We start from the raw sequence: 12,022 nt of genomic DNA on the forward strand, positions 1-12,022 counted from the left end.
CCTTGGTGGACGGCGACGGTTTCTTGGGTAAAACCGTTGCGCCTGTATGACATCTGACCGCAACAGGGATTTTCACATACCAATGTCCAGGGTTGACCTCCTTTCGTCAGGCTAGCCACATTGGCCATCAAGGGGTTTCCCGGATTGCCGACGATGGATCACGACGTCTTCACGAGCATTAGGGTGGCATTTGGTCGACACCTGACCGACAAACGGACTACACAATGGGCAATCCAACAACTTTGGGATTTTCCCAAGATAATGACATACATTATCTTAACATTTTGACAAAACCCGTTCCGGGAACAATCATTCATCCTGTACATCATTTATCCATATCATATTAGAATGATGTACTCGATTGTGGACGGAACAATTGTTGGGGTGGTTTGGATTGTGAAACCACCGTCTTTGGTGGATTTGGCCAAGCAGTTTCCAATATCATTGGTAAGATTGGCATCATGGTCGTACTGTAATTTCGACACTCCTGTTCTGTGTTATCCTTCAATAGCGTTGTGAATCTCTTTCTTCTGAATCTTTTTTGAGAGATGAAGGTTTCGTCGTTCCAAGGGGTGAGAGTGGTCAAGGCCACCGCGAGCCAAAACCATGGTCCACCTCATAATTAGAGCATCCCTCTTGGCCGGCTGTTTGACGATCGGTCACAAAGACAACAGAAGCACCTTGGGCTGAATGTGAACCTACATCTTTCAGTTGATTAGATCAATTGGTAAAAGGCATAAAATAATAACACAGCCAAACATATGCACCTGGCTTGACAGCATGGGCTTTTGGGGAGTTTTGACTTGGTCTTGCCTTTGTCCTTTGTGGTTTTGAGCACAATGAAATGTCATCTATTATTTCTTTTGGCTTGGGAGAATACAAAAGTTTAGGTCAATGTCTTGACTGATTTGCCATGCTTAGGCCTCTTCCATCAAAGAAAACTCTTTTTCCAATTGGTTCATGATCAGAGGCTTGAAGTGAAAACTAAAGAAACAAGAAACGTACGAGGGGTGTCCAAACTAAAGCGAGACTGGTGTAATAACTTGGCATCAGGTGACTTCACCAAAAAAAAATATTCTAAGATTTTTCAACATAAACCCCCTTGACTTCAACACACTTTTGACATCTCTTAAGCCACCTTTCAAAAACGAGGAGGAGGCCATTTTCTGAAAGCTGTCTCAGGACCCCCTGCACAGCCACTTGGAGGTCATTTTCATTTGAAAAGCGTTGACCAGCCAGGTGTTTTTTAAGCTCAGGGAAAACAAAGAAATCACAGGGTGCCAGATCTGGACTGTAGGCAGGGTGACCAAGCAGGGCAATGTTCTTCTTGGTCATTAAGGCCATGGTTTCCTTGCTGGTATGGGGCCTTGCGTTGTCTTGATGAAGAAGCCACCCTGATGCGAACTTTTTCGGACGTTTTTCATGAAAATGTCTCAAAAATCTTTCCAAGATTTTGCAGTAGTAGCTGCTGTTGATGGTCATCCCCTTGGGCAAGTAGTGCTGGTAAATAGGCCTGTGCGAATCAAAGAACAAAATCAGCATTGTCTTCTTCTCAATTGGAGTAACCTTTGTTTTGATTGGGGCCTTGGAGCCTTTAGGACGCCACTGTTTTGATTGGCTTTTTAACTCAGTCGTGTAGAAACTTATCCAACTTTCATCACAGGTCACAATTTTCTGAAGGAATGCCTGTCCTTTTGTAAATTCTTGTTTAATGAAGTTGCAAGAGAATTGAAGATGGGCTTGTTTGTGGTCATCTGACAACAGTCTCGGAACCCATCTTGCAGAGACCTTGGACAGCTTCAGATCATTTGTAAGAATGAGATGCACGGTTGATTTGGGAATGTCAGACATCAATACCATGTCTCAGAACTGTCAAACATCGATCCTGTTCCAAAAGGTTCTTCACAGAATCCACTTTATCTTTAGTGCGAATGAGTACTTTTTGATGTTTGCCCTGTCTTGATTCAAAGTCCTCCTGACCATCTTGAAAGTGCTTAAACCACTTGAAAACGTTCCCACGAGACAGGGCTTTGTCTCCATAGGCAGTGACCAAAAGTTGGTGAGCCTTGGTGGCCATCTTCCCAGCCTTGGCAAAGGATTGAATGGTCACGTGCTGTCCGTCCATTTCATTTGTTACCATTTCGTTCAGGGGTGGCGCAATCATATGTTAGTCAAAGGGTTGCCAAATAAAAAAATTACAGGTCAAAAAATAAAAGTCAAATTTAACAAGTCGTCAAAAAAAGCATGCCCTTTCTTTTTTGGTTGGGGCATTTCCCTCAAAATTCGTTAGTTTTTTAGTTCTAACATCAGTCTCGCTTTAGTTTGGACATCCCTCGTATTTGCTTTGAACAATATTTTCCCGCTAAGTTCATAATATAGTTCTGCAACCTGAATGCTATAATCTAGGGAACTTCAAAACTTGGAGTCACGCAACCTGCTTCCCGACTGTAGGTACGAAAAGGTTAAGACATTTTTGCCTCATTATTTAATATTGCGGCAATCTCAAAAAATCATTATTCATTTTCTCGTTCTTGATTTTTTTTAGGGTGCCTGGCATGGTGGATTCTGGGATGGTCATAACGATCTACAATGGCGTGACATCAGAGGTTTTTTATGTTCCTACGACGGAACCAGAACCTAATAGCTTGTAAGGATAAAAACAACACGTCACTAACGAGATGGCACTACAAAAAAAGCTCGGGTTTCCATTTCAGATTTTGGATTGCTGGTTCCCTAAATAGTGAAACAGCTCAATTTACTCCTAAGCCTGTGTCCGAGAGCCTGATTGGTAGCGATTTGAGCCCCTTTGGCGAGTGCCAAACCTTGGTGGAAGAGGGCTTTGTTAAATAGATGTAATCCTCTGACAAAACTTATCTTCTATTTATGTTCATGACATATTGGAACTGAAAACTGTGTCCCTCGCTTGCAGATTTTGGGTCTGATTTAGATTAATCTCTTTGCTTTGCATTGTAAATAATAAAACTGGACTTGTAAAAGTGTCATTTCTTCAACTCTGCAAATCACCAGAAATCAATCAACACTAAGGTGATTCCTTACTCTTCTAGGGTGTAATCTTTAGGGTTCTCAAAATCCTGCATAAAAAGGACCTCAATATGCAAATGAAGATGCGAAAAACCAAGCCCAGAATGCATATAAGGATGCAAATAAACTTCAAAGATGCTTTTTATTGTTGTGGCATTCTGAGATATTTTAAGCAATTTGTTAAGCTTGACACACATTTTCTAATAACATGCTCTGATTCCTGTGGATCAGTAGCCGAGCAGTAATCTCAGACTGAACATTTCCAAAACAATCACAGGAGATGTCAATACTACAGCTTTGACTTGTCCTCCTCCCCTAAGTAATCATAAGGTAGTGGGGACACTTCAAGTTTAGTTATCTGATGTCAGGGTGTCTGGGATGGGTACTGAGATCACAGCACTGAAGGAAAATTAAAGTCTCTCCCGGAGATCACCAGTTTTTATACCAAAGGAAAGCTACTTGTTATTAATGATAATGATAACCTTTTATTGCGACTCTTGGTCATGTCATGGCGTAAAAATAACTATAAAATAAAATCTGATGTATATACATTATACAACGTTGCCCCAGTTCCAATTCGGTTTCCGGAGAAGCCGCTCAACCACCACGGCAGCCACTCTCCTCTATGAAATTGTGCATTCCAACATCAGCAACAAGAGGAGAGTGTATGGATGCTTTGTGGATTTTTCCAAAGCATTCGACAGTGTGGACCGAACGCGGTTATTCCTCAAACTCCAACTGTGGGGAGTTCCGTGTTCAATCTGTGTCCTGCTGTCCAACATCTATGCGGGACTCAGATGCTCCATTCGTTCTGGTGCGGACCTATCCCCCTGCTACTTCACTTCCATTGGCCTTCCGCAGGGGATCCATATCGCCAATTCTTTTCAATCTTTATGTATCCGACCTGCCCGAAGCCCTCGCTCACCAAGGCCCACCATCAACCATTTTCCTATTCAATATATTCAATATGCAGAGGACCTGGTTCTCTTGGCTAATTCAGCCGTGGAATTGCAAAATGCCATCAATGCACTCCACGGTTATTGCCAAGAGAACGGCCTTCAAGTCAATAACATCAAGACGAAGGCCATGGTTTTCCATAAAGGTCGTCTGCCTCCCACCTCCTTCCATATCCACCATAGTCCGATTGAAATCGTCAATAAATTTAATTATGTCGGTTTCACATTCTCCGCTCAACTCTCCTTTACCAACCATCTCAAATCATCAATAGGAAAAGCCAAGGCCAGGATCGGATACATGTACAATAGACTTCCTATCAAGAATCTCCCCTTCCAATAGTTCTTCAACTCTTCCGGACCTACATCTCTCCAATTTTCCTTTATGGCCTTCACTTTGGCTTCCCAACTCCGCCCAATCCGCCCTCAAATCCGCCGATGCCACCTTCACCAAGTTCCTCAAACGATACCTGTGCGTGCCCCAATATGCCAATAAGGTATGGACGCATTTTCTATGCGAAAACGAGCCCCTCGCCATCGGGCTGGCAAGGTTAGTGTCCAACAGTGTTGGGAACCTGACCTTTCCGGAGGTGATATCCGGACACAAGTTGTCCTTCCCGGTCAAGGACTTGCTTACACATTATTGTCCTTGGCCCGACATTCCTTTGCAGTATTGGCGGTCACCTACCTTTGTCCGTCTCCCAGCCAAATGCCATCAGCGACGGGAGTTGACAAAGGATCTGTTCAATCTGGCCCATCCAATCTACTGCAAGAACCAAGATTTTCATCACTTACCTCTACTTACCTGTCTTTGTACTATCTGTAACTCACCTGTTACCTTTTTTCATGTGCATTGATCCAATTCTAGTCATACTCATTGTGATACCACCTTCTAGTCAACTATTTTATTGCCTTTACCTTCTTGACATTTTTCTTGTTTTACAAACAAACTTGTTATTATTATGTAGAAATCGACTTCAGCCAATGCCATTCTTTGAACATTCGTTTATGGGGTTTTGTTTGATAGAATATGCTCATTCCACATTTTCCAGTGTGTTGTGTATTCTTCTTTGTCATAGGAAAGTGATGGCAGGCGGGACCCTGAATTGTCAAGTGCAGACACACGTCAGGGGTGCCAATTTCTCATCAAAATATCGAAAATACAAAGATTCGTTGTATGATGCCTCACAGCGATTCCTCATGGCCTTTTTTGAGAACGGAGCGAAACTATATTTCTTCCTTTTGGCACAGTGTTGCGCCGTAGGAGGCGGGGCTTGATGCCTCGTGTTGTCGCGATCTGAACTATGGGAGAGTTTTAAAGCCAGGAGGAATCATGGCCGTGAGGCATCATTTTTTGAGGAATCACATTTACTACAATGGGGGTGTCGTCAACAATTCAAATTTCCTCATTTTTGTGGATGATTCCTCAAATTTTCCCCCCTTAGGGATGTGGACGACTTAGAGCCCTTTTGCTTAATAGTTGACGTTCAAATCATGTTGGGACATTGCTTGGACCATGTGCCAGTGATCCAACGGCAATTCAGGATTCATTGGCCTTTCATGGCCCAGTAGCACCTAAAGTTGTCGCTTTGCCGAAACCAAAGTCCGAATAGTGATTCCTCAATTTGCAATGCAGTTGCACAAAAATTCCTTGAGGAATCACAATTTTTTCTGAAATATTTTTAATTTCTTGAGCTTCATAGATGGAATTGTGGTACAACTTGTGGACTTGTTGGTGTGGTATAATCCGTTGATGCCATCCTCAACTCACTGATGATTGCCGTAAATGAATTTTTTGTTGGTTAGTAGCTCTTTTTGGGTAATGAACTGAATTGATCATGTGAGTGACGTTACTGACTGTCAATATCAATTGTCCTGGATTATCTTCACCCTCAATAATGATCATAATTGTAAAGGAAACAAATGCGCCTCTCTTTGCTAGTCTTTACTCTACCCCAAGTTTGCAAGCCTTCCCTTAAAAGCAGGGTTTGAAAGCTACACTAAAAGTGGATGAACTATTATGTTAACGCTGGTATCTTTTATTGTTATAGTTTAACATGAAACAGGGTGCGTTAGGAAAATTTGAATACTCCAGCACCACGGTCGGTGCTATGAAAAAGACATTGGATAACAGAGGAGATCTTAACAGAGCTCAGAAGAGAGCTTCTTGTTCAGCGTAAAGCGCAAATTGTCAAGGACCCCGGAGTTAGCATCAGGCGCCTTTTCTCCAATAAGCTGAAGGTGTCTGCGGCCACTTAACTTCTAGAAGCAACCCAATGGTCCCATTGTAAAGATCTTCACCAACATCTACGACGGTATTTGAGACATTGTTGACCATGAATACAATTGAAATCCAGGTTCCAACCCAAAGCAAATCAGGAATTATCTATTAGTAAGCGAATTTGTCTTCTTTCCCAAAAACAAATTTCGCTCTCTAGCAACTCTAGAAATCAAGAAGTCCAAAACAAAGATAGCATTTTACTCAAGTACCCTGATAACTATTATCAATATATGATATGGATACAACAATATTGCGATACACTTTTGATTTTCTTCGACCCCTGTGGCTAGAGATCATTTTACTACTTTTTTATTCGAATGCTCCCAAGGGACAATTTGCAAGAGGCACTGAAACCAAAATGATGCCTCAAATGTGCCAATCGCAAAAAAAGTCAAAGACAGCACATGGTCAATCCATCAACAAAACAGCAGTTGTTTAGTTATTGTCTGAGATTGCAAAACCATTCAGATATTTATCATAACTCAAAGGACGGTACTTGGATACTCGATCAAAGTAGTGCCGAAACCACGTGATTCCTCATATCTCTGAGAGCCCATTTCTCAGCCTTGGGCCTTTTTTCATATCATTCACAATATCAGCTGGCTGGATCATTTCGGCCCAAGTCTAATAGTGCAATAGTTTACCTCTAGAACTTTCAGTTCGCCAATGAGAAGTATTTTACAATGTATGCAATATTGCGATACAATTAAAAATTTCCGAAATCCAAAGCTGGACACCCTATTTGTAATAATTTTTTATTTGACTTTGGTCACAGTGAGCAAATCATCCCTGTCCAACCAAGTTCTCAGTCTCCTGATGAGTCCAAGTCGTCGGTTAAGATCCACCATAAGTGCGTTGATTAACTCTGTCCATGTAAAGTTGCTCTTGACCTGGAGTCCCAACCAGAGCACTGTGTTCGAGGCGTTCACAGATTCCCCGCCCACGCTTTTCTTAGCCTGACTAATATCTTCAAGTCTGGCATCGACAATGGCGAATTCGTTTTTTTGCATTTGCAACCATCATATTGCTAGCAAAAAACCTCATGAGCTCGGTACCAGTTCTCTCCAATTCAGTGAGAAGTTAGTCCTGGGACTCAGCCTTCACAATGGCACAGGTATCATCACAGTAGCAGCTCAATTAGGAGTTCATCCACAGTTCTATGTCCGATATGTAGAGGAGAAATAATGTCGGAGAGAGCGCACTTCCTTGCACTGTTCCAAACGGGACGGGCATCATATTGGGCGACGCTGTCCCAACCCCGACTGACTGTCTTCGGTTTGATAGATATGACTTGATCCAGCGCCTGGTTGTTTCATCGAATCTCAAGCTCTGAAGCTTTCCATCAAGAATCTCCCTGTCCAGACAATCGTAAGCCGAGCTTAGATCAAAGGTGGCCAGTGCAACCTTGTATCCCATTTCCTTGAATTCCATTACTTTGGCTTTACGGCAGTTGACTGCCGAGGTAGTGTTTCTGTGCTTTTTGTATCAATGATTGCTTCGGATATGTCTTTTAAAGTCCTTGTCGATATGTCATCTAGTCCACACGAGTCCTTGGGACCTTGGGTTTCAGTGTTTCAAAGAGAGACCTAACTGTGTCTTTAGAAATTTCATGAAAGTGAAAGACATCTGCATGTTTTCCCTTGCTCTGTTTCTTCAGTCTAGCCAGAGGGTTCTCCTGTGCTTCAATAGCAACTTTGTTCCTCTGATTCTGCAACTTGTTGATGAAAAACTCGCCGAACACTTCACTTGCTCGGGCATCACTCAGGGGACAATCCGTTTCCTCTTCAATGCCTTGTCCACTCGGTCTCTTGCATTGTCCAGTCTTCTCCCTCGCAAGCTGCCACAGAGCTTAACAATCATTTCTCGAGTTTCTGATCTTGTCTCTCAATTCTTCTTTTGCGTCTTTCCTCAGAGAAGATGTGACCTTGTTTCTCAATGTGGCATACTTCTTGAACATGATATTCCTTCCTGAGTCATCACACCTCGCGTAACTTTTATATGCACTGTCACGTTTGGCCATGAGGTCGAGGGTCCTGTTGGAAGTGTTTTGCCTATATGTGTCCGTGATCTTAAAATCTCTGACCGGAGCCAAACTGTCCAAGATATTGAACATCTAGGTCTCATAGACTTTAAACATTTCATTCACATCGCCCGCCGCCTCCATGGCTTGCCAGTCTTTTTTTCAGATGCGACTTCAAAATCGTGCTGTCAAGTTTCTGTATGACCTCTTTGTGATCGTGGAAACGTGGGTAAACGAAACCAAAATGATGCCTCAAGTGCTCCAATCGCAATTAAAGTCAAAGACAGCAAGCGGTCAATCTACCAGTAAAACAGCATTTGTATAAAATTTCCAAAATCAAGGGCTTGTCACCCTTGTCGTACTACCTCTTGATTTAACGGCTCCCACAGGACGAGTTGTACGCGTCGCCGAAACCAAAATGATGCCTCAAATTTTCCAACCGCAATTAAAGTAAAAAACAGCACAAGGCAAATCCTCCAATAAAACACTTGTTGTTTATTTATTGTCTGAGATTGCAAAGCCATTAAGATATTTCTTGTAACTCAAAGGACGGTATTTGGAGACTCGATCAAAATAGCTCCAAAACAACGTGATTCCTCAAATGTTAGGTTAGGTTAGGTTAGTGTTTGTTGTTTGTTTGTTAGTTTGATAGTGTTTGTCAAAATTGATGTAGTACTGTTTTAATGCCTTGGGTTCGTCTACGAATGAGCACCTTAAGATAAAGCGCCAAAAGACATTGCAAGCCTGAAGGTAGAACAGTTATGAAACTTGGAAGGGAACATTCTAAAAAACTATAAGCGGAGGCTTTGAGAAGGTAGGCTTCTCCATGACTTAAAAAAGATATTCTTTGAAGATCGATTGTGATGATATATATGATCAAAAACCCTGCCGGAATAAACTTCTCTGTCATCTTGTACTTGTACAAAAGGCAAATTCTCATTTATCAAACTCCCGACCTAGTGAGTGCTCTCAAAATTTGAAATTGCTAAAATTCAATTATCAAGAGTGACAAACGTCGGCGTTAATGTTAAAAAAACTGTCCCCATTTTTTTTATTCTAAGAACAAAACCTGCGGACGTGGAACACTTTTCCTCGTTGGTAGTGATTCCTTACTGTAGTAATATTTTCGTGCAGTATCGGCGTAGAGGAAAACGGCTCTCACGGGCAAATTGAATGTGTCACGGGCAAATCATTTGCAGATTTCAAATTGGGAGGATAAGATAAAACTGTCTGGGCCATTGAAACATCTTAAAAAGGCAACACGGTTAAGAAATAAGGTGTCAAAAATTTGAGGAATTATTTGATTTCGTCATGAATTTAAACCTATCTTCAGGGGATGTCCTTTGAGCGTCAGAAAATTTGTTTACGGTTTTGAACTCACATTGAGTAACTAAACAACTGTTATGTTATTGGTGGGTCGACCTGGACGAGTGCTTGGGTGTTATTCGGCTTGGAATAATTGAGGTATCATTTTGGTTTCTGCAGGTCTTGCAAATCGACCCTTGGGAGTTGACCAATCCAAAAACCGTATTAATACCGTTTGTAGCCATGGGTCCACAGACTTCAAAAATACAACGCTCTATGCTATGACTAAAAACCTCTGCACACTATGTTTGATAGCGCTCTTAAGTCTGCAAATTTCAAATATCAATGATTCGAACAAATTACAAAGCCACTCCATTTTTTGGTGTTCGACGAATGGTTGCATAACTTTTTGCACGGCATTTTGGTCAAAAAACTGGTTTTGCCAGGCTGTAGGCCATCCTTCGAAGGTCAGGAAACAACCTTGTCCTTGTTCATTTTATGCAAACTGACTGACCAATGACGCGTTAAAGACGAACACCCGAGCATGCAAATTTCACCAAAAATAAGTGGAAGACCCTAATATTGGGTAGGTACCAAGTTTGGCCTTATGTAAGGTCACAACCGCAGGACAAACCGATTTGGCCAAGTACTTTACAAACTCTTTGCCATTGGACCTCATTATTGAGTAATCAGGTGCTGAAGGCCGGTGCACGGTATCTATGCTCAAGAAAAATGTTCATTGTAGAGCACTGGCTGCATATCATTACTTGGGTCAAATAAGTGTAAAACCAGTCAAAGACCAACAACTCGGTGCAAAGACATTGTTGAACACAGCACGAACTTCAGACAGAAAATCTAACTAGTTGATTGTTGTTCCTCGATCTCCAAGGTCGTCCAGTTAAGCCGCTTTGAGTACATTGAGGTCAAAAAACGAGCTTTCACAATTGTGACTGAGCCAGAAATGATGTAAAGAATAAATCATTTTCAACCCATGGTGATCAAAATATTACGATTCAAATTACAATTACAGGCAATATGCCTAGCAAATAACTCATGTCAACTTTTTTCATTTGTCACTTGAAAGTATATCTTGGAGGATGTTTCAAATGGCGGGTCTGAAAAATAAGCTGAATAGGGATAGCTTGAGGAAGTCTGTTTTCCATTGGAAAATAGTAACTTTTTAAACATAAATTAAGCCCCAAAATGAACAGTGACACAATTCCAGCTTACTATTTTCTAATAGCCCCGGTCTTGCTTTATTCATTACGAAATACCATTTTGCTCCCCTCTTCCATTTTTCTAAATTAATGGATTTGGGCACCGTGAGATAAGGATACCTTCACACAAGGATGGAAGTCAAGGTTTGAGTCTCTGAGACTGAATCTCAGGATTGCATCTTGTGGTTGAACCTTGAAGATCCATCTTAGGGCGGCTTTACACTAGGATGCAAAACCGAGATTGAATCCGGTTTGAGGGTTGAAGTTGGACTAGTGCTGGGGCGAGTTTTTGGTGTACGAGTGTTCGTTTTTCTACTTGAATTCAGTGGAAGACTCGAGTCCTTCGCTGGACTCGCCCCAGCCCTAGTACCACTTCAAACCTCAAACTTGATTCAATCTTGGTCTTCTATCCTAGTGCAAAGCCGCCCTTTTTCAACAACTTGCACTCAAGGCGATTCAAGCTTGTTGTCGAAAACCGCCAATCTTAGGGCGGCTTTCCAAAACAATGGAAATTGGCAAGTCCAGCAGAGGACTCGAGTCTTTCACTGAATTAAAGTTGAACAAAAGGACTCATATTGCGAAATTCAAACCAAAGAATGATATTCTTTTCAAAAATCCTTTTAAAAGGACTCAGACTTGAGTCTGAACTCGCCCCAGCACTAGTCCTACTTCCATCCTCAAACCGGATTTTTCTTTTGGGGGGGGGCTTTGTTTTTTCACGGGCTTTTCTAACCACTTCAGGGATTGTAATCCCCAGTACTGATGAAATGAAAGGTTATAATTCGTCTATCTATTGCCTTTTAATCTATATCCTTTTATATGATATTTGGTCTACCAACGAATTTGAGTTGGCAGACCGAGCTCGTCCTTGAATGTAGGGTTGATCTGGAATGCTATCTAAAAATTTGTCCAAGTCTGACTTGAAAGATGCTACCGGATCAACAAAGCCTACGTATTCCCTACGAATATTGGAGGGAAACAAATTAAACAATGAAGGAGCCCGAGAAAGAAGAGATGTGGACTTCATTGTTCGAACTAGCCTGGATTCTAGAAGGCTTGAAGGTGCTCTCAAAACGCACATTAAGCCCCTACCGTCACTAGAATTGACCCTAAATCCTGGGTTGGGACAAAGCTCATGGATACTCTTGAAGACGTACAGTATCAGATACCTTTCGTACCTTCTCTGAACACTTTACAGTCCCAA

General features: G+C 41.8%; 1 long non-coding RNA gene across 1 annotated transcript in view; it reads left to right on the forward strand.

Moving 5' to 3' along the window:
* LOC131877906 (uncharacterized) overlaps window positions 1–3,010 on the forward strand; it is a 5,365-nt gene extending 2,355 nt beyond the window's left edge. Inside the window, exons 2-3 of the long non-coding RNA XR_009372927.1 lie at window positions 2,546–2,647; window positions 2,715–3,010. This is a non-coding gene — a long non-coding RNA (uncharacterized LOC131877906). The remainder of the gene's footprint in view (window positions 1–2,545; window positions 2,648–2,714) is intronic.
* Window positions 3,011–12,022: the final 9,012 nt, after the last annotated feature.

The sequence above is a fragment of the Tigriopus californicus genome, chromosome 3 (assembly GCF_007210705.1).
Source record: "Tigriopus californicus strain San Diego chromosome 3, Tcal_SD_v2.1, whole genome shotgun sequence".
Taxonomy (NCBI): Eukaryota; Metazoa; Arthropoda; class Copepoda; order Harpacticoida; family Harpacticidae; genus Tigriopus; species Tigriopus californicus.